Source organism: Zootoca vivipara, chromosome 10, assembly GCF_965207765.1.
Source record: "Zootoca vivipara chromosome 10, rZooViv2.hap1.1, whole genome shotgun sequence".
Lineage (NCBI taxonomy): Eukaryota > Metazoa > Chordata > Lepidosauria > Squamata > Lacertidae > Zootoca > Zootoca vivipara.
In genome coordinates, this window is record NC_142593.1 from 50153097 (window position 1) to 50176661 (window position 23565).

The following is a 23565-nucleotide window of genomic DNA, read 5'->3' on the forward strand; positions in this document are numbered from 1 at the left end:
TTAAATCAGCTAGCCAAAAGAAGCATGCTATTTTTTCTTGTTGAAGGGAGTATGTGTTCCCCCACCCTTTTTATCCTTTTAATATGGTCAAGTCCCTTAGTGATAATGGGGGGAACAATGTGGGATTTTGAGGCTGCGGGTTGCTACTCTGTTTAATTAAGCATAGAAAAATATAAACAATTCAAGTAATTAAATAGGATCTTGCCTTGAAAAGTACACACACTTAGTATTAGTGTATCCTTAGAGCTGGCATTCCATTGCCTTCTTGCATCTGTTAGCTTTTTCAAGTTTTGACTTTCCAGCCTACTCAGATAAGCCATCAGTTCTGTCCAGATCTGTAGCCAGAGATTTGTGGAAAATGAGACATGAGAGTGGCTGGGACAAGAACTTAAGGGCTGCATGTGTTATCAAGTGCAATTCACCCCACTTTTTTTTTCCTGGGAGGAATTCCACAGAAAAGTAAATTTACAGCCATTCCAGGGCAACGGAAACATCTTTGGAATGCGGCTGCAAGTGCTCGGAGCAGATAGCTTAGGCAATGAACAGCTTAGTGCTGTGTCTCTAGTGTAAAGCTTTCAATTCCTGTGGAAGGCCTGTTCCTGTGTATCTGGTTTCTGAGGGTCAAGGCAGAGGTTGTTCTAAGTGAGAGAGGAGGAGGTTGACCACATGCTTCCTTTTTGCAGGTGGTGGTGGTGGAACAAACTGCAATTTTCAGAGGGGCCCTCTTTGTTGGCTGGGGAAGTAGTCTTATGCGATTTTGGACAGCTTTGTGTGTGTTTCTGTAACTAATAATAATTTATACTGGTTCCTTATTATAAGCAACAAGATTTCCCTGCCGACTTTAGTTAGAGCAAAGTCCTCTTGAGCTGTGAAATTGTCATTCAAGCTGCCTGAGACTTTAGATACTTCATGGAAAAAGAAAATAGCTTTTCCTTTTGTTTCAAGCAAAAAACGTAGAAAGAAAGCTGCACTGGGTGCATTTTTCACATTCAACCTCCTGACTATTCCTATAACAGTCCTTTGATTCATTTCTAAGCTCTGGCGAATACTTTACTTATTGAAAATTATTCCATGCTCATTATAGGTTAGAGTTTGCTGTAGTGCCGCCATCAGTACCGTCACTGATCCTGCATGTTTATTTAGCTGTGTTACAGTTCCTTTGTGTCCAGATATATGATGGTGTTGCAAATCTGTCTAACAGTAAATGCCTACGCGTAATGCTCAGCAAAAGTAAGTCATCCTGTGAATGAAAGACCTATAGAAAGGATATATCTACTTGGAAGTTCCTATGTTTGGCCATGTGGATTCCCAGCCAGTCATTTCAAAATTGCTGCCTTGTTTCCTTATCGTTGCCTTGTGAGTTTGAATAAAGCATTGTTTTTTCTCCCCATTTTACCCTCCCCCTCTCTCTGTCTCTGCCATCTCCTTTAATCACCCCATAGCTCTTTGCTCCCCCCCCCCGCAATGGAAATAGAAAATCAGCATTTCCCAATGTTCATCCATCTCCGCTCACCAACCCTGTTTTATTTGCCCCCCTCCATTATAATAACCTTTTAGCTGACCACTGAAAGTCCTGTCATTTCTCACAGACCAATACACAACTTATTCTCTTGTAATAAATAAATAAATAAATAAATAAATAAATACTCAGCTGACTACAGTGGTACTTCTACTTACGAATTTAATGCGTTCCGAACACACATTTGTAAGTTGAAAAAATTTCTAAGTCGAATCCCATAGGAATGCATTGGGAGAAAAAATTTGTAAGTCGAAGCAACCCTATCTAAAAATTCATAAGTAGAAAAATCCTATCTAAACTGCATCCAAGATGGCGGACGGAGCTCCATTTGCAAGTAGAAAAATTCGTAAGTAGAGTTATTTGCAAGTAGAGTTATTACTGTAATCCTGTCTTCATCTTAAGAAATTGCTCTATAAATCAGTGGAAACAGATGATGTCCATATGTAACAGCCATGTTATTCATAACTTTTCCACGATGGTACAATGTTACTTAACATTCTTGTGTACAGTTGTGTAAAGTCCAGTTACAGGCAGCCCTAATCCTTGAAACAGATGCTTGAGTGCACCTACGTAGTTCTGATTGTCCTCAAAAATAAGGAAGTGGCTGGACATTTTTTGACAATGCCGATTTACATTTGAAAGGAACACAGATTCAAAGATTCCTGGAAAAAGGCCAGGGGAGGTGGGTGAAGAACAATAATTCAAGAATAGTGATTACCTGCTATGTAATGCAGAAAACAAGCTCTTCTTAGCCAAGTAAAATAGCAAGGTCAAGCTCGGTCAACAGTCATGGAGGCAAATGACTGATCCCAACAAAGAAGATGGGCAGAAAAAAAAACATAGGAATTGAAAGTTCAAGGTTTTGATGTTATCATACGAAGCAATAAATAACTTGGGACCAGGGTTTCTGAGGGATCACCTTATCCCCTATATCTCAGCCCCAGTGATGATGGTCATCTGGGGGGCCCTTGGGGTTCCACATAAGCTGGAGACTTGCCCTGTGACTGTTAAGACTAGAGCTTTTTGTTTAGTGGCCCTTGTATTTTGGAATCTGTTTCCCCTTGAAATTAGATAGGCAACAGCAACTTGTACTTTTTGTCATATGCTGGGCGCTATTTTTGTTTCTGCATACCTTCCCAGAAAGACAAGCCTTTTCACTGATAATAATTTGTTGTGGTTTTGTAAAAAACGAAAATGAATTTACATTATTGTATTGTTTGCAATATTCAACTGGGTGTTTGGGGGGTTTTGTTTTTTGTTTTTACTGCTCACTGAATATTGTAAGAAGCTTTCTGAAGGCTTTTTTTATTTTTTACGTTTTGCTTTGAAAAGCAGAGTATAAGTTCTTAAATAAATAAAGTTCTTTTGGTCATGTTTGAAAGTGGTTAGCCCTAGGCGACTAGGGCCAGATCCAAGTGCTGATGTATTTTTAGCGGGTTGCTAAAGGCCTATCAAATTTTATTCAAAATGTGGTTATGCAGTTCTACACATCAATAAAATGATGTTTATTTTTGAACTACAAGAAGCAAGAGATGTTGCATACTTTAAGAACATAAGATGAGTCCTGCTGAACCAGGCGAAAGGAATCTTGTTTCCATCCGTATTTGTTTTATTTATTATTATATACCCCATGTTTGAGACACTTCCTCAATAAAGTAGCTTATAATCACCAATAAAAATCAAGTCCACCTGATAATAAAATATAAACATGCAGAATATACAGTCAACTGCCTGCCAGAGGACCACAGGCAGGGCATGAAGCCATTATCCCATTGTTCGTCTCTCAAGTGCTCCACTCCTGAAATGAGGGGTTTCATTTAGCTACTGTGACTGATGCTCCATCTGTCCTCCATGAATGAATAATCCTCTCTCAAAGGTATTTGTGCCATCCACCATCACATGATAGCAAATTCCCTAACACTCTGATTATTTAGACCTTTATGCCCAGGGAGGGTGTTACTTGGTCGTTCACCACAACTGAAAAGGTCCTTTCTTGGGGCACCATCCACCAAACCTCTGAAGGTGGGGCTGCCTAGAGAAGGACCTCAGAAGATGACCTCAATATGCGGGCAAGTTATTGTGAACTATATATGCCCTTAATGGTTAGCACTGGAGCTTTGAAATATGCTTAGAAAATATACAGTACTCAAAATATTTACTGTTAGTCAATAAATAGTTTTTATCATCAATCTTCTGGAGGAAAGGTACTAATGTTGTAACCCTATACCCACATACCTCCATGTGTAGAAGTCTGTCAAAAATTATTTAATATTTTTGAACCATTCATTGACAACCTGTCTACCAGGTGAAATGTTTAGGGGAAGCACAAAGTTCATGGACCGTGCAGAAACTATCTATTCTAACAGCCTGTTACTAAAATACAGCAAAACTTCATTATAGCAAAATATAGTCAAGAAATAACTATTTTTGCAGAGTGAGAGGCTGCCTGCCATCTTCGATTTGTTGCAAAATGTTCAAGCAGAGATTAAAGGAGGCTCATAAATGGGGGGGGGGAATTGACAGGACCTGAAAGGTGAATGGAAATTACTCTTATTAGAGCTAAGAAGCCTGACCCTTTATTTGTAGATATGAGTGCCCAAACAAATATTACCAGATGCTTACAGCAAAACAACAACAACAAATTGGTAGCAAATTCGGCAGTGGAATTTGCTGCCAAGGAGTGTGGTGGAGTCTCCTTCTTTGGAGGTCTTTAAGCAGAGGTTTGACAGGCATATGTCAAGAATGCTTTGATGGTGTTTCCTGCTTGGCAGGGGGTTGGACTGGATGGCCCTTGTGGTCTCTTCCAACTCTATGATTCTAACAACAACAACAACAACAACAACAACAACAACAACAACAACAACAACGTGAAATAAAAATCCCAAATCAAAAACCAGCTTCTTACATTCTCTCTTTCTACTTTTTGTGAGTGAGTCACTAAAACCATTGCAAGCAAATAAGCTCTCTTGCTGAGAGACCACAACGTCAGTGCATCAATATCTATTGCACCTCTTTCCCCCATGGCATAAAAACTAGGAAGTGCCATGCTTTAAGCAACATGGTATGTTCCCTTATTAGTGGTACATGGACATCCTTCACCACTTAATGGTTTGTGTTGATACTAGCAGGTGGCACTGGGTGAGCAGGGATTACATAAGCTGATTACATCAATGGTTTGTGATGGTCACTGCAAACTACTGCATCTTGCACTCAAGCAGTGGCCTTGGCTGTATGCATATCAGTGCCTCTTGCAGGGATCAAGTAATACATCTTTTTCCTTCCACTGTGTACCACCACTGAGCTTCCTCAGTGTTTTGCCTCAATTTTCTTCAACAGTAAGCAATAACTACTTGTAGAACCATGGAATCGTAGAGTTGGAAGGGACCCTGAGGGTCATCTAGTCCAACCCCCTGTAATACAGGAATCTCAACTAGATCATGCATGGCAGATGGCCATCCAACCTCTGCTTAAAAAACTTCAAGGAAGGAGAGCCCACCACCTCTCGTATATTGGGGAATGAGGCTGAACATGAAGCAGAAATTAATCCTAGTAAGGCTATAGAAATGCAGTATGCTACTTCAGAATATAGGTGGTTGATGACACTTTATGTAAAACAACAACAACAACAACAACAACAACAACAACAAAACACCCTCTGCAAATAGAAAACTCAGGGGACAAATGAAAACTAAGGGAGGAAGATTTCAGCCCCACTCGATGCCTGCTTTCTATTTTCAGGGAGATTTTAGCATAGGCAGTTTATATACTGCATTTTCCGTAAATAATTTTGTACTGAAATGATTCACAGGAAATAAGCAGTCTATAATAACAGTATGTAATCATTATGGAAGTTATAATATCACTGCAATGTAATATTAGCAGTACAACAATTATTTCACTTGACATGCATCAAAAAGTGAACATAAAGCTTCCCAATAAGTCATTTCGGAATATTTATCATAGAGGAACATTTATAAATATGATCCACTTGGTGTTAAAAATGCATTGTTCAGTATTTTAGTTAAACATTCAGATACTACCAGTTGGTAGTTCGCAGCTGGTTAAAAGGTCCCGGCCACGCCCCCGGCTAGCAGGATTGGTCAGCTACGGACCATGACATGGCCAGAACCCTCACGATGACGCGGGACATCGTCCTGCCCCTGCGGCGAGTGGGTGGCCATGTGGTCCATCCGCAACTCCTCCCCACTCGGAAGTGGAGCAGATATGATAGCCATGTTCAAATATATAAAAGGATGTCATATAGAAGAGGGTGGAAGGTTGTTTTCTGCTGCTCCAGAGAAGCGGACACGGAGCAATGGATTCAAACTACAAGAAAGAAGATTCCACCTAAACATTAGGAAGAACTTCCTGACAGTAAGAGCTGTTCGCCAGTGGAATTTGCTGCCAAGGAGTGTGGTGGAGTCTCCTTCTTTGGAGGTCTTTAAGCAGAGGCTTGACAGCCATCTGTCAGGAATGCTTTGATGGTGTCATGACATCCTTTTATATATTTGAACATGGCTATAATATCTCCCCTTAACCTTCTCTTCTCCTGGCTAAACATACCCAGCTCCCTAAGCCGTTCCTCATAAGGCATTGTTTCCAGGCCTTTGACCACGTTCCAGCTTGTCAGTATCCTTCTTGAACTGTGATGCCCAGAACTGGACACAGTACTCCAGGTGAGGTCTGACCAGAGCGGAATACAGTGGTACTATTACAGGCACCCCCAAACTGCGGCCCTCCAGATGTTTTGGCCTACAACTCCCATCATCCCTAGCTAACAGGACCAGTGGTTGGGGAAGATGGGAATTGTAGTCCAAAACATCTGGAGGGCCAAAGTTTGGGGATGCCTGTACTATTACTTCCATTGATCTAGAAGCTATACTCCTATTGATGCAGCCCAGAATTGCATTGGCTTTTTTAGCTGCTATATCACACTGCTGACTCATGTCAAGTTTGTGGTGTACCAAGACTCCTAGATCCTTTTCACATGGATCTTTAGGGTGAGGTACAGCGGCTGGCCACACATTGCCCACTGATTTTCATAGTTGCTGGGGATTTTAACTTGTGTCGCCTGAATCAGATTATTGGTAGGCCATTTTATTTATATTATATTATATTATATTATATTATATTATATTATATTATATTATATTATATTATATTATATTATATTTTACACTTTTAACCCACATCCCACCCTGCCGTACCCAGTGTGCACACATGCTTACTGTTGGATGAGTGCTGTGATCATCAGTCTTTGCAAACTCTTGCTTTGTACCAGATCATTAAAATGAATAGCAATCAGGTGATCTGGTGACAAATATCCCCCCTTCTCTCTCTCTCTCTCTCTCTCTCTCTCTCTCTCTCTCTCTCACACACACACACACACACACACACACACACACACACTATTTCACACTATCTGTCTCTTAATTTGTACTTTATTCATGAACATCAGGGCCTGGAATCTTTCCTGCTTTATTGGTATTGTATACAATAAGTTATTAAATTTCATCTCTGTAATACACCTGCAGTAAAATAACAAAACATTACTGCACTTAAGGAACGTGTGTGTGTGTGTGTTGCAATGTTTCACCCCCCCCCCCAAACAGCTGCTTACAGATTTCAAGATCGGTTGTATATATTCCCTAGAGCCCACCTCTAATAATCGAGACACATCTGCCATTGCAGTGTTATAGGCATATGTGGTTTTATTGAAAGCTATACCTATCTATAAAAAAATTAAATAACTACTACCTCAATTAAATTGGCAAGCTACCTTTTGTGAAGATCATATTGCAGACCTCTTGAGACGCAAGAGTTCATTTTTGCTCTTCTGTTACAAATCACTAAGTATGTTTTTTGATTAGTCAAATAAGTAGATTTATTCTTGCTCTCGTGGCAAGTTATCTCTGCCTATTATCAAATCTCCTTCCTGCTCTCTGCACATCAAAACACATAAATGTTGTATTGAGATAGCATTAAATCAAATAAAAGCAAGGAATTCAGAAGATAAATTCTTTTCTCTTATATCTCTTTGGTCCCTCCATTTCTCCCCTTTCCATTGTTTCGGGGAAGGATATATTTTAGGAGTGTTGGATTGTATGGTGAATGAGTAGACAGTGCAGCTGATCCAATGAGCAAGTTGGGAGTGGTAGAACATATTGCCTGTAAATGAAAACCACCAACGCTGCTATGCATGGAAGCACTTTCTGCTCTTGCATGATGGGGGTGAGCATTGTGGCTGCCCTCCAGGTGTTGCTGGGGTGGGGGGGAATCCTGTTGTTCATGATTGGGATGATGGCAGTTGGAGTTCAGCAATCTTGGCTACGCCTGGTCTATGAGATATTGCTTCCTTTGAACCATCCTGTGTATGTAATTTATATGTATTTATACATTTATTTAATATATAGGTGTGGTCTTCTACTGAGTGTTTGAAGCTGTACTCAGTAATACTATACAATTGATATGGATCCATACAATGCTGCCCAGATGCTTTGAGCTCTTCCAGAGAAGCTGCTCGGTGTTCCATCTGGCCTCCACTTGGAACAGGGTCTTCTCATAAGCCACCCCACCTCTCGCTGGAGGTATAACTCAGCCCCATGTTGGTTGCTTTCTAGAAACAGATGAAAAGTAATTGCAGGAAGAAGCTGAAATTGGAGGAATTAGAGGAAGCTGCTGTCCAAAATAGGATGCTCAGGCAAACCCCTGATCCATTATAGGACACAGAGGGCCTCATTATGCAGCTCCATTAAATTCCTTCTTCCCAGGAATCCAAGCAAGAGCTGTAGAGACGAAGAATGCATAAGCACCCCAAATTTAGATCTCTGGCTTCTGTGAGTGGCTGTTTGGGCACTCACAGATACTTGAGTCTCACCAGGTCCTCACACTTGACCTCATTTGTGAAATGATAGGAGTTGCTTCCCTGAGGAAGTGAAGAAGAAGAGTTTGGATTTGATATCCCTCTTTATCACTAGCCGAAGGAGTCTCAAAGCGGCTAAGATTCTCCTTTCCCTTCCTCCCCCACAACAAACACTCTGTGAGGTGAGTGAGGCTGAGAGACTTCAGAGAAGTATGGCTAGCCCAAGGCATAGCTGCCAAGTTATCCCTTTTTTTAAGGGATTTTCCCTTATGCTGAATAGGCTTCCTCGCGAGAAAAGGGAAAACTTGGCAGCTATGGCCCAAGGTCACCCAGCAGCTGCATGTGGAGGAGCAGGGATGCGAACCTGGTTCACCAGATTACGAGCCTACAGCTCTTAACCACTACACCACACTGGCTCTCTGTGCATCTGAACACCCTTCCAATCATGTGGGAGAAGCCCATCACATGGGTCTGCCCTGCCCAGTCAGCATCCTAGTCCTCACTCTCCCTTATGTTGCACTCCTTTCAGGCATTAGAGGATATTCTAACATTATCTCCAGTTTGGATTCCCAAGTCTACCGCAAGGACATCCTTTGTTGATGTTCTTCACCACACTCCTGCGGCTCATGCCAAAGGCACATGTTTTGGCTACAGCTGTCAGTGTTAGAGTGGCATGCTTCTCCAGCAAGCCAGTTGGGACCCTCCGGTGAACAGTAAAGCTCCACAGCCTCTGCACCATTTCCTGGCAAGTGAAATTTACTCCCATCAAGGCTTGGTGGTGGTGCCTCACTTGCAGCACAGTCCAGATCTTCGGTTGTTTACAGTGGATACATGCTGTTAGGTTTTTGTTACTTGCTCAGATTGTGGTTACTTCATTCAGTCAGTAGGTTTGGATTCTAAATTATGATTGCACATAAAGGTAAATATTTTCATATTTTTTTAAAGAAAAAGAAAAAATGATTTTGTTGATCCAATATGCCACGAGTGCCTCAATCTGAAGCAAAAAAGCTGGGGTGCTTTTAATAATAAATAAATAAATTGACATAAAATTAATTTAATAATAAATAGCATTACCTATTATTTTATGATAAATAAAAATAAGTAATGTTATGTTAACCTTTGCCGTACAAAGCTTGTACACATTTTGCATTGGTATTTTATTTTATTTTTTTGGAGACAGTGTTGATATGTAGGAGACTTTTTTTTTTTAACAGCTCAGAATCAAAATACATAAATAGAAAAAGCAAGACACGAATTGGTCAAAGGCTGAAGTAGCTAAAGTTGTAGACTATTACTCAGAGTCCTTTTGGCCATGCTGAGTTCTGCACAAGTTCACAGGCAAGATTCCTGACTGGAATGCTGTGACTGTTTTGCTATTCCCTTCTTTGACACCTGGTTCCTGGTTGTGTGAATGGTTCAGTATATAGGTGCATATAAGGTTGAAGTTGAACAGGTTGCATTCCTGTATGGGCATGCTAGTGTGATGTTTATTTCTCGAATTTCCTGGTAAAAACAAACAAACCCAAAGTGGTAAAATCGATATTAATAAGTGCCCTTCCCTAGACTGCACTAGCTTTTCTTTTCTTTCTATTTTTCCTGGATGCTGTCGACTCTAGATTATACACTAGTACAGGTTTAAAATTGATGCGGACTGTGACCCTGTGCGCATTTAACTTGGAAGCAAGCCGAACTGATCTCTTTGGGCCTTGTTTCTGAGTAAACATGCATAGGATCAGGGCTGTGGATCAAATTGACTTGAGGGTTAGGCATCAGACCAACATTTGCTGAATTGATTGAAATAAGTGCCGTTGCATATACAGTATAATTATAATTAGCTGCTGTAGGACAACTCACCTGGATGTGTGTCAAAGAGGTCCTTGCCTTCTTTGTCATTGCTGCGGAAATATAACAATGAAATTCAATGCTAAGAGGAACATGGGTATTCTGGAAAAAATGTGACCCTCTGAATCGAAAAGAAACACTACCTTAGTAATATCCTGGTCACTGAAAATAAACACAGCTGTTTCTAATGTCCAAGAATAGCATGCCCCCCTGCTGAGCCACATTCTCCAGTTGTTCAGAAGCTTAACCTGTAATTCTCTTTGTGGCATTCTGAGTGTAGAACTTGAAATTAAAAGGGGGGGGGGAGAAAAGGACAGAAATAATGGCTGCATTGAAGCCTACTAAATGGGCTTTATCGCATGTACAGCTGTGGGCTACATTGCAGCGGAACGTTAGCTGATCTTTCCCGATAATGTTGCTGATTATCAATTTGCATTGACTACCATGCGGGCAAGAATAGTGGTAGCTCAGTGGTAGGGCATCTTCTTTGCGTGCAAAAGCTTCCCCCTCCAGAATCTCCAGGTGGAGTTGACCTAAAATCATGAAGAACCGTTGCCCGAAACTGAGCTAGGCGGACCAATGGCTCAGTGTAAGGCAACTTTCTGTTTTCCTTTGTCCCTAAACCCAAGCCTCAATGCTGCAGTATTGAACAGACACAACGTGGAATAAACTCTCTTACCAGGAGTATATGCATGTATAGCATCCCATTAGAGAGGCAGATGAGGTTCAAGGAAGCCAGCAGGTCGCATCTAGAAAGTGTAATTTCTTCAAACGAGAGTGCTATGTAGCGTTGTCTCCTCTGCTGATGGAAGGCATCAGTCAGTAGAAAGGGGAGGGAGGCAGTTTTCAGAGATGTACCCTTCCCGCTGCAGTCTCCCATCCCTCCCTAAGGTAGAGGATAAAAAAGCTTTTGGAGAAGGGGACCCCCCCTTTATTCCCTCTCTTTAAATCTGCTCCAGATGTGTGGGAGACCCTGCTAAATAGATTCAAGCAGTGCATTGGGAGAGGAGGAATCGCCAAATGTTGTTTCTGCCTGCATGCCGCTGATGGGTACCTTCCATCAACGGAGAGAGCAGTGTTGGATGCCACCTAAAACCATTGCCTTTGACCTCTACAGAATCGGTGAACTAAATATTCAGTTGAGTGTCTTTTGTAGCTGGTTGACTGACTGAACCCAAAGAGCGCTCATTAATCGTTCCACATCATCCTTGGGAAAAGCGACAAGTGGGGTGCCACAGTGTTCTGTCCTGGGCCTGCTGTTCAGTGTCTTTCTAAACAACTTTGATGAGGGTTTTTTTGGGGTGTGTGTGTGTGCTAATCTAATTTGCAGATGACACCAAATTGCGGTAGGACTTGGAGGGTAGGACCCTAACCAATAGCTTCAAGTAACAAGAAAGAAGATTCCAACTAAACATCATGAGAAAGCTTTCCGGCTGGTAAGAGCTGTTCAACTGTGGGACAGTCTCCCTTGGAAGAGGGTGGTCTCTCCTTCCTTGGAGGTTTTAAAGCAGAGGTTGGATGACCACCTCTCATTGATATTTTAGTTGAGATCCCTGCATTGCAGGGGGTTGGACTAGATGACCCTGGGCAAAATATTTTCTTTTTTGGGGGGGTGGAGTTATAGGTTGCTGTTATTGTTAATAGTGAACAGTCCCTCAGTGCTTTTAAAGAGGCAGGGGAGAAATGGCAATGTGGATTCATCATGGCAATACTGGAAAGCTCCAGGTCTCAGAAGCCTTTCTCTATTTAGCTTATACTTCCCCCCCTCATCTCCTAATAGCTCTGAGCTCTTGGTATTTAATAATAATAGTAAATAATAACAAAGAGAGAAGGGTACATTATTGTTCTTTTCAGCTTAGGATGAAGTGTCCGTCTACCAGACACAGGATTCATCTTGGTATGTTTAGTAGGAGTGGAGAAGTTAATATTTTTATTTTGTTTTGAAGTTAATGATGGAATGCAACCATCTGTCTGCATTTTTATTGGAGATTTTTTTATATAAAAAACTTTTCTTTCTGTAATAAGAGAAGTAGCTTGGCTCTGGAGGGTTTTGCATTTTGATATAATAGGAAAGCGGATCTTATCAAATACAGAGGCTGAGGTTGAAATGTGGATGGCTCCCATCTATTTGCTTTTCAAATCCATCTTGGGGAAAATAATCCAGATAACGTCTAATAAAATGAATGTATGTCTTCAATATAATACATGTGGGCATTTTTGTTGTTTCTGTTTTTGTTTTAAAAAAGAAACATACTACTGGAACATATGGGGTTAGATTTATAACCCATGCATTAACTAACCCAACACAGTGGCAAAAACTTAGATACAAGGTGTTGTTAGCATAACTGTACCAAGGTGACCAATTTTTCTTTGCTAAAGTGATAAAAAAAAAACAAGCCCGTAAATTTTCTTTTAATGGGCTTAAATCTTAGTAGTGACAAATAAAAAGCTTAGATACTATAAGTAATTTTGCAGATAATTCTTCAGTGAGATTATTATCCACATAACCAGCATGACTCTCTTGCACCCATTTGCCTCCTCTCGCCCACTGCTTCTGGCCGCTTTCCCTCCCTGCTTTCTGTTCATCCTGCTCTTCCTCTTTCAGGCAAGAGCCCTCTGAAAGTCAGGAGGGGGGAAGTGCCACTTCTTTAGTTCTGAAATGTTGTTCACCATCTGGGAAGAGCATTGGTTATGTTAGGTTCAAAGCACTGGGGCAGAAACTTATAATGGTCCTTTTAACGATGGCGGTGGTGAGAACAGAAAGGCCAGCTTTCATTAACTACACATTAAATATATATGTTTTATTGGATTTATCCTGTAGATATTTCTACAAGGTGGGGGTTTCAGAGAGGATTGCATTATAGCAATCAAACTATGTTCAACTCTTTCCTGGTACATGTTGGCTGGTACACGCATGATGACCCTGTGCCCATTCATACATTCCTGTTCACTTAAATGTAGAAGCCAGCTCTACGTCTCCCATTGTGGGATTTCTTCCCAATATAAACACCAGCTTCAGGACCACAGGAGAGGGGAGAAAAGGGTTAAATGCCCCTCCCTGCCTGCTGCAATCACACTAATTGTCATCTGCCTAGCTGATACTGCTGTTTGCATTAAAAGCAACAACAATAACAACTTTTCATTAAGTGCAATGTCTAGTTCTGTGCTCTGACTCCCACATTTAAGCCTTTTGAGATGAGCAGGATGGTGTGTGTGTGTGTGTGTGTGTGTGTGTGTGTGTGTGTGTGTGTGTGTGTCAGCAGCTCCCTTTTTATATCAGCAAAAATACTTGGATATGTATTGTGGATAGTTAGTTGAAGGAATGTTGCTATGATGAAATTTCCTCAATATATCACCTGTATTGAGATACTGTCATATTTATTTTAATTGGCTCATTAATCAGTTAATAGCAAAACAGTTAATCAATTAAAAACACCTCTAATAACCCACAGCCCTAAATATTATGAACTAAAAGGGCCAGCAATTAATTGTACTTTACATTTGCAAATAACCCCACATTTCAGCGATGGCATTAAGAGTTTTTAAATAGTTTGTGCAAGTGGTGCTCTGGGAGAAAAGTGTTGCAGTGTGGGTTGCTTCTGTTGAGGGTTCAAACCACTTCAATCCACCCTCCTTTGCCAGCTTTCCCCTTTTTCTCCAGCGGTCATTCCAAGTTCCATGCCTGTTGCCATGCGGTTGTGGTTGTGCCCAGCACCATTTACATTGAAATTTTTGATTCCTCCATTGATTTCTATGGGTAGTTTTCAATTTCATCTTTGGATGCATTTTAAAATAGATTTTTGGTATGCACCAGGAATTCTTCTATTCAGGCAACATAATGGTTTTTTCTATACTTTATATATCTATGTGTCTTGTCCACAATGTGGTTTCCAGCAGCGTTGGGGCGGTGGGAGATAGCTGCCCATCTTTTGCTGAAGCAGTAGCCTGCTCAGCCAGGCCAGTGGCCCACCTAGTACTGAATCCTGTTCTCATCGTGACCAACCAGCTGCCCTAATGAGCAGAGGCACCTGACCGTGAGATGTATTAAGGCCTTAGCTAGGTGCAATTGATCTCATGCATCTTGCAAAGTTTGTGGGGGTACTGGTATTTCATGCATGTACAAAGCCACTTCAGTAGTTTCTAATTACTTTTCTAATGTCAGATCACAAAGCAATCTCATGAAGTAGTGATCGTTAGAAGAAAAGTGAGATCATACCTTGATTTATTGAGGCGCAAGAACTATATCTGAAGGTGGGCACTTTTGGAAACCCCACAGAACATTTGTAACTAGTTTTCATCTAGGAATCACATGAATAGAATCGGGTTTCATAGGGCACCAATCGACCAACACCAGGCTGTACCTGGGAGCCAGATGATTGACTCTATGTCACTTCAAGGATAGGATTCAGTATTTGGATATCCAGAATTAAGTTATCAGCATTTACACCTGAGCAGACACTTTTTGAATAGGCAAAAGGAAACAAAATTGAGATCTCTTCACAGTGAAGCTAGTGAGATTCTGAGATTGGCAAAGATTCATTTGGCATCAATATATTCATTTGGCATCAATATATTCATGGTGTATGCAGCAGGAGAACTGAACTGGTTCTAGATCATCGTCCAAGCACAGAAAACTGCTAAGTGTGCACCATACCCACCGTCAGTTATCTGGAAGTCACACAGATGTTCTTGCAACAAACAAGTCTTTATTCTAGTCCCTGTGACTCTGAGATTTAGTCAGCTAATTGGGGACCATAGAATGTGTGGTCATCCTAGTGGGCACATTTTTGCTAACATGGCCCTAGTCAACTACAGCAGTTATTGGATGTTGTCACCAAGGTCTTCTGTTCTGGTCTACTCATACAACAACATACTCCAGCTAACAGCAACAACACCAAGCAGAAAGACACAAATGATGTAAGTTTCTCTGAGGAGGTCTTGGACACCTATTGTTTTAAGTGTCGGGATTCAAAAAACAGAATGTGTAACAGTGATTGCAAAACAAAGTTCATTTGAAGGATTCTGTTTGGACAAAGTGCGAATTTACAGAGACTATGGGTTTCCTTCAAATAGGTCTGTAAACAGCAAAAGCAAGCTGCAAAGGCAGGTATGTACCCAAAATGAGATTCGGAGTGCAATCAATTTTGGTACATCCCACCCAACATTTGCAGATTTCTCAAGGGAGTGCTGCTGAGGAGCCTAGCATCTAATGGTACTTATGGAACCACTCCTCAAGCCACTAGCTAGGACTTAGGTTCACAAAAGAGCTTATGTTTAGAGTGGAGTTATTAGTAGTTGCCCCATCGGCACTATGGAGGTCTGTGTCAGAGATGCTCTCAGTGAATAATAAAATGAAGGATGACATGGATCCACCCTTTAGATAGAAAATAAGTTCCTCGTTCCATTGATCTCCCCCCGCCCCCAGTTTGCAACATTTGCAACACTAGAAAGAGAGATTGTCACAGAGGGGGATAAACCAATGTGTGTGTGTGTGTGTGTGTGTGTGTGTGTGTGTGTGTGTGTGTGTGTGTACAGGATATAGTTGGATATAGTTGGGAGATATAAATATATATGACAATAATGTTGTGTGGATGCTACAACAATACATAATGTAAGGAGACCATTAGCATAACCTATGGCTGAATGGATTGAAATGGCTGCCCAGTTCTCTAAATTATTCTGTGAGAGGTGATTTGGTGCCATTTCAGCCACCAAAAACAGCTTTGGGGGGGTCCTTCTTTTTACCATTTAAAAGCTGTCTCCAGGGATGTAATAATAATAATAATAATAATAATAATAATAATAATAATAATAATAATAATAATAAATTTATACCCCGCCCTCCCCAGTGAGAGCCGGGCTCAGTGCGGCTGACATCAACAAGAGCACAACAAGGATCACAACAAGGAAGGATGTTAAGAGTGCATGTTTTACATGTAGGTTGTCCCAGATTCAATCCCCAACATATCCAGGTAGGGCAGGGAAAGTCCATGCTTGAAACACGATGTAGGTTAGCGGAGTCTGTAACGAAGTGTTTGTAACCCGAGGTACCACTGTAATCAGAAGCATTTAAGAAGAAAATAATATCACTACTAAAGAAGTTGCACACATTGGTACCAAATGTTCTGACCAAAGGTCCAAAGTTGAACAGAAAATAATCAGCCTTTTTTTGCCACAGAGCCTTTAAAATCTCCATGCAACACCAGACTAATTTTCTGCAGTAGCTGTTAGAAGACAGATCATTAGGGGAAGGTATAAGGAACAAATCAGTATCCTTTTTCCATGGCATTTTGATCACCATCCTTTATGCAAAGGAAATTCCTTTGATATATAATATCCCTGTAACATGGGGTATTTATTTCTGCCTCAACCTAGGAATGGGCTAAAGCATTGATTAGTGAAAATTGGTTGCTTCACAGTTGCGGTGGGTCTTTGAAGTAGCAGATTTGCATCTTAGCCTTAGGGATGGGATGAACGATAAGTCTAAATAAATAAATAGCTAACAGCACAATATTGTACATGTTTACTCAGAAGCAAGTCTCACTGAAATCAGTAGAGCTTACTTCCAGGTAAATGGCAGTCAGATTACAGGCTAAATGGTCTCATTATAGTAGCATCTTGAACAACAGCAAAAAACCCAAAAAACCTACAGTGAAATGAAATAACTTATAAGGCAGTATAGACTTCATATCTACAAGCAGCTGTGAAACCATCCTTCCTTACCTTTCATTTCTGTAAAGCTAACTATGCCCTCATTTTTATTTAAAACACACACATATTTTTCTTCTTCTCACTTTCTGTATGCATTTATATATAGGAAGCTGCTGGCTCAGCTAGAGATACCACCTGGTTATCTTGATGCACCCAGGTAACAAAACATTGTGTGTATCTCACTGGCAGAATCTGCACCTGCTAGGTGGGTGATGCACTTAAATCTACAGCATGCACAATTCTGGGAGATCTGTCAATAAAATCTTTTTTTTCCCTTCAGCTTTCATTTAAAAGCACACCGACTCCTTTCTAAATATTATATTTTCCTGTAGTGCCTATAATAATTACAAGGTCATTCACAGGAATGTTTCATGCATACTTTAGTTAAAATAAACTTTAGAGGCTACAATCCTTTGCGGACTTAATGCAAGAGTGAGGCCCAATGAATTCAGGGGCACTTGCTTTCAGGTAGCCATGCACAGCATGACAGTGTAAGTTGCAATTTATTTTACTTTATTTCTGCCAACCTATCAAGGTGATTATGTGAGCGAGTTTTTTCTCAAGCTTGACCTTAATTCATGCTGCAAAAATCCTGTTGGTTTCATCCGGTGAGAACTTTTTAACTGCAGGTGGCTAGAAAACATTTGTCCTTTCTCTTTAACCAGATTGGCGTACATACTGATATTTTGCTAGTAATTTGTAAATTTGTTATGCTTTATACACTGTTGCAATCCATGATGTAGCTTGATATGCTGTTGCAATTCAGGATAGTTTCTGTAGCACTGTCATATTAATGCAATTCACTTCCATCATTGCCATGAAGCTACCAACAAATGTATTTCTGTCCCCCATCCTTGGTCCATCCCTGATATCTCTTGGGTCAAAGGCTACATCAAAGGTGCACCCTATGATTGTCATGGAGGCCATTAAGTCTTGACCCAGCCCAATGGCAGCTTCTGCATTCATATTGAACTCACCCAGGACTATCAACCTGGGGTCCCCCAGCAATATCTCAGAGACTTACGTTGGCCAGCCCAATCAAAGATGCGGCTGAGCAACAGGCTAGTCAGTAGACCAGCAGCATCCAACAGCAGTTGAGCTGTACCCTAGCTCAACACCAGGTACAGAGAGCCAGTGTGGTGTAGTGGTTAAGAGCGGTAGATTCGTAATCTGGGGAACCGGGTTCACATCTCTGCTCCTCCACATGCAGCTGATGGGTGACCTTGGGCTAGTCACACTTCTCTGAAGTCTCTCAGCCCCACCCACCTCAGAGTGTTTGTTGTAGGGGAGGAAGGGAAAGCAGAATGTTAGCCGTTTTGAGACTCCTTAGGGTAATGATAAAGCGGGATATCAAATCCAAACTCTTCTTCTTCTTTAGCCCCATTCCAAGATCAATAGGTTTTCTGGTAAATGAGATGGTGCTTTTATGGACAATAGCAACACCCCCCGTCCCCAGCCTGGTACTGTACTAAGCACCCAGATGAGCACAGATAAGTAAGGTCAGTCCCACATAACTCACTCATCCAAGTCTCAGTAATGCAAGCCATATCAGCCCCTTTCATCCACAGTCAAGTCATGGATGAGCATGGTCTTGTCATGGACTAATCTGGCATTCAATAATAGCACCACCAAACCAGAGGACTCAGGGGATAAGCTACCAGTACCTTCTTGAGGAGTGGGAAGGCTGTAACAAAGAGCAGAAACCAAATATCTATGTGTCTACCCTGAAGGGTAGTCAGCCCTTCCACTCTGACTATATCTTCCCTTGCCCATTACCATTGAAACTGGGGCAGCATCTTTGCAACCCACTGCTTCCTTCCCACCCAGACACATTTTGGGACCTCCATCCAATATCACATTATCCAATATCACATTATACAACTGGGAGATCAGGGCCACAGATAGTAAACTAATACCTAGCAGCATCCCACACTGTTAGGAGGAAGATGGTAAGTCCTCGCCCTGTCTCTGACACTAAGGGAACCCTGTCAAGCCAGACTTCCCCCTCTACCGGGCTCTCATCCCAGGTAAGGTTAACAGGCTTTTCTCCCACAGTTCCTAGCCTACAATTCCACATCCTGACTGGCAGTGATGGATGGCCCACAATGAAAACCCCATTTGCTGTCATCCTCTTTGGGGACGACCCCACTGCCTGTAGCAGAGCCTGTTCTTATAGCAAGGGAGGTTCTGGACCACACTCACACCCCAGCTCAGCCAGAAATCAGGCAGTATGACACACTGCAATCAACACATTCTCTTACCTGCAAGCAGATATCTCACTGGATGAGCAGGCAAAAAACAAACATGCTGGCTGAGAGAGCAGACCAACCCACTCCTCCCTGCTTAGCTCTCTGTAGGTCTAACCCAGGCATCCCCAAACTTCGGCCCTCCAGATGTTTTGGACTACAATCCCCATCATCCCTGACCACTGGTCTTGTTAGCTAGGGATCGTGGGAGTTGTAGCCAAAACATCTGGAGAGCCGCAGTTTGGGGATGCCTGGTCTAACCCTAGGCCCTAGAACCTTTTTTAAAGGTTGCAACCTGATGATGCAAATATCTGTAAAACATCTGTAAGAGATATTTAAAATCTTACTCAATATTCTGCATAATTTCTGTTGTAGTTCACACTCGCCTGATTGCTAGAATAATACTTCAGCAATACCCCTTTCCCTGCTGGAAAAGAAAACTTCTGGTCATCTTAATCTGTGGTTCCAGCTAATTAATTCAGTGCCACATTCTGTGCAATTAATTTTGTGCTTCTATTATTTCTTTCAATATTTCCTTAAAGTTCTATGTCATTTGTTGTGCTCTTGACTTTCATTAAAAAGCACATAAAAAAAACCCAGCAACCAGACTCTGATGTCATGCAAGGGTGGATCATGAAGTTTTAGAAACTTGGCTGTTCCCAAGTCCTTTCGAAACCACTGGGAACTTAAATGCTTTAACTGTGCGCTTGGATTCCATTGGTTTCAATGGCACTTGATTTTCTTTGCAATTTAAAGGGGTAGCAGGTGTTTTAACAACGAAAAAAGCCCTCTACTAAATATATATATATTAAAAATATTATGATTTTTGGCCTAGCTTATTGTTTTCTTGATGTCTGTCCAAATTTTTTGAGTGCTTCTACCTAAAACGTGTGCTGCTTGGAGCCTGTATAAAATGAGTCCACTTCAGATTTGGGCAACAGTTAAGGCAGTAGAGTGGAGGCATTCTATCCACATCATGTCGTGATCTTTCCAGTAACCCTCACACACCTTGTAAACACACTTGGCATGTAACAATACTATATACCACTATGTACCCAGCTGGCTTTAACAAGACAGCTGCATTTTCCTGCTCCGTGCTTAAATTCCTGCAGCCTGAGACTACCACACTTTCAGGTGTTTTCTGTAGTGTTGCAAAGTAAGCACAGGACCACCAGGGATGGGGGAAACAAAAAGGATTTCTCTACCACTTGGAGCTGTGCTTGTGCGATATTTTATTACCATTCCGTTTATTTCAAGATAAGAATTTTTAACAGAGAAGTGTATTCATAAAACATGTTGCAATGCTTGATTTGCACTTGAATGTTTGTCTGGCCAAATGTTTATTTTAATTCAGTATTGTTTTATATTACAGACATGCCTCTGAACAGAAAACCTACACCTTATTTGGTGAATTGTACAGAGTCTAGGGCTTGCTGATCAGAAGGTTGGCGGTTCGAATCCCTGCAACGGGGTGAGCTCCCGTTGCTCGGTCCCAGCTCTTGCCCACCTAGCAGTTCAAAAGCACATCAAAAGTGCAAGTAGATAAATAGGGACCGCTCCGGCGGGAAGGTAAACGGCGTTTCCGTGCGCTGCTCTGGTTCGCCAGAAGCAGCTTTGTCATGCTGGCCACATGACCCAGAAGCTGTCTGCGGACCAACGCCGGCTCCCTCAGCCTATAGAGCGAGACGAGCGCCGCGACCCCAGAGTCGGACACAACTGGACCTGACGGTCAGGGGCCCCTTTACCTTTACCTTTTTATCACATACTATACTATATTTTGCAGTGTTTCCCAACCTGTCTGTTATGAACGGCAAGTGGGCCGTGGGTTGCATAGTGTTTTCTCGATTGCAATTAAAATGCATGAAATTGATGGCTGCCGAAGACTTGAGGTCCAAAAATCATGCAGCAATAAATCTATGGGTCACCATGCCAAGTAAATTTCACGTCAAAGGGGTTGGGAACTACCAATCTATAGCACAATAAACTCTTTACATTGTACTTGACAATTGAAGGTGTGTTTCGTTCCCCCAGTCTCCGACAACTGTAGATTATTCCTGGGAAGAAGAAAGGGAGGGAATTATCCCTAGGGGAGTGGTTCCTAAGATTTTCTTTTCCCCAGTAAAGGGATCATGCAGTAGGATTTTGCCTTTCCTTAGGAAGCATACCTGAAATGATAGTCACTTCCTCTTATGTACTGCTTATGCTGTATCTTCTGGCCCTGCTGGCAATCCAGTAATGTGTACAAGGTAGTCATGAGCCAGTGTTGGTGACCTGACCAACTGTGATAGGTTGATCCTAGTCAAGAAAGTGTGTGGTGGGGGAGAGAATTGGACTAGATTCAGATGATCCATTGTTCTGTGGCACAGTGACTTAATACAATCACTGTGCAGTGGGAGCCACAGAAACTAGGTCACTTTGAAGTGAAAAATGTCAATGACTTCATTCAAATATTGTGTTCTCTAGTCCTCTATAACAACCCTGGTTTGTAATCCTGGTTTGGAAGAATGACTCAAGCTACGATTGGGTGGTTTGGGTGTCACGGCAAATAGTGGTTTGACAAACCAGGAAATGTTCTGTTAAGCCAGGAGGCAGGAACATGGACAGGGTTCATTGCTAATCCTCCAAACAATTGGTGCCATTGGGGAACATGACATCTAAAGGAACATTGATTCCAAGGCTATTTAATTTTCAACAGTCGATATCTTGAAGATTCTTAAAAAGCATGATGCATTTTGAACCATTCATATGACCCAATTCCACATGGAAAAGCTTACCACTCTAGAAAGTTTTAGGCTTGCTTTTATTGGAAAGCTTTAAGGATTCCAATTTTGCAAAACACAAAAAGTAATAAACACAGACATGAAGAACTGCACAAGACAACACAGACAAGAGATAATAATGAAGGTGTGCACTGATCACATTAGAAAACAATTTCCCACAGCAAGGCATATAGGAACAATATAGAGGTAGGAGCATATCATTCTGGCTCAGATGCCAAGTAATTTAAGGAAGGGCAGCTGCTCAGACTATTACAGTCCTAAACTAGGACCTAAATCCTGAAACACTAGTAGTAAAAAGGTAAAGGTAAGTTAAAGGACCCCTGGATGGGGTCCAGTCAAAGGCGACTATGGTGTGCGGCATTCATCTTGCTTCAGGCTGAGGGAGCTGGTGTTTGTCCACAGACAGCTTTCCATGTCATGTGGCCAGTATGACTAAACCGCTTCTGGTGCAACGGAACTTCGTGACAGAAGCCAGAGCACATGGAAATGCCGTTTACCTTCCTGCCTACAGCGGTACCTATTTATCTACTTACACTGTTGTGCTTTTGAACTGCTAGGTTGGCAGGAGCTGGGACAGAGCAATGGGAGTTCACCCCATTGTGGTGATTAGAACTGCCAATAGAGCGCTTCTGCGCATGCGCGAGCTGCTCTGTGCATCCGACGCCGCGGAACCCGGGTGTAAACACTTCCGAGTCCGCGGTAAACGGAGGCATTCGTAAATGGGACTGTTTGTAAACCGAGGTACCACTGTAATTGGAATTTTAATTTGGGCTCCCAAATTTCAGTATAGTATTTGTTCCAGGGTATTTGCACTTGTCACCACTCCCCCCCCCACCTCCCACCCCGTGTTCTCCTATTCAAACGAGTGGAGGAAGTAGTATAAAATAAGAATCCAGTTACAATCCACCCAATCTAAAATGTCTTGACTTAGATTTTATGGAGCAATCTCTTTATAGTTGAAACGCACAGGAAAGACTGACGTTAATCATCTTGATAGGCTAGTGAGTCTTTTGAAACAGTTTGCCAGCGGAACACTTTTTAAGCAAGAGGTGATTGCAGCATGCTGTGGAATTATGTGCTCAAGGATGTGCTCAAAGACGCATCAACTGACTAGGCATTTTTGCCCACAGTCCTTGTGCATTTCACTCACAACACGGATAGAAAGATCACAAACACTATTTCATTTAAACTGAATATCTTTTGGGAAGTAATAATTTTTTGCCCTGAAGGCACCATGAAGGCATTTTAAGCTGAAAGGTGGGATATTCACATTTTATAGAAAATTAATGTTATTCTCCTAGCCCTTGCACGATTTAATTGATACATTTCCAATACTCGTGAAGCTGAAGTCCTATGTGCGCTTAGCTGCTTGCTCTCTCCTACCTGCAACATTGCCCCTCTGGCAGAGCTCAGAGCCTCATCCGAATGGTGGAATACTTGGATCAGCCAGCCAGACTTGTTTCAAACAGTACAGACACAAGAAACATACAAGTTGTTTGTTTCCAGTATTGTTTGTTTTCCAGTATTGCTTATTCAGAGGTATACTTCCCCTGGGAAAGGAGTACGACAAGGTTGTATATTGTCTCCCTGCTTATTTAACTTATA

General features: G+C 41.7%; 1 protein-coding gene and 1 long non-coding RNA gene across 33 annotated transcripts in view; both read left to right on the plus strand.

The window, feature by feature from the left end:
- LOC148684471 (uncharacterized) overlaps window positions 1-23565 on the plus strand; it is a 662448-nt gene that overhangs the window by 464701 nt on the left and 174182 nt on the right. The gene's annotated exons all lie outside the window — the stretch shown is intronic.
- TCF4 (transcription factor 4) overlaps window positions 1-23565 on the plus strand; it is a 365743-nt gene that overhangs the window by 183897 nt on the left and 158281 nt on the right. The window lies entirely within an intron of this gene.